We start from the raw sequence: 408 nt of genomic DNA, 5'->3' as shown, positions 1-408 counted from the left end.
TAATTTTGTCTTGTATATACTTGTTACTGTTTGTGCTGATAAATAAGCTTACCTACTCACACATTGCGGGCAATGTGCCTCTTAAGTGTGGGGGTGGGAAAGTATAGATTTTAAGTTTTGGTTTGCTTATCTGATGTAAATAATCCTGTTTAGTATTAGTTTTAGTAATAAAATAGGGGTAAATTTTTTTTTTCTGAAGCTATTTTTTTTCCCTTTAGTTTAGGTTTGATTTAATACCTACTTTCATAATCTGTTTTAGTTTAATTCTTTCATTCATTTTTTTTTAGCTTAGGTTCTTTTGCTTTTAAATCCGTTTTAGTGTATTTTTGGTACATTTGTAAATAATTAGGAAATTTATCCTTTTCTTTAATAAAAATAATTTTTCTAGAGTAGGTTACTTTCCTTTAA

This window comes from Vigna radiata, unplaced genomic scaffold, assembly GCF_000741045.1.
Source record: "Vigna radiata var. radiata cultivar VC1973A unplaced genomic scaffold, Vradiata_ver6 scaffold_350, whole genome shotgun sequence".
In the NCBI taxonomy this organism is placed as follows: Eukaryota; Viridiplantae; Streptophyta; class Magnoliopsida; order Fabales; family Fabaceae; genus Vigna; species Vigna radiata.
The sequence above is the reverse complement of the archived record's forward strand: the minus strand, read 5'-3'. Positions refer to the sequence as shown.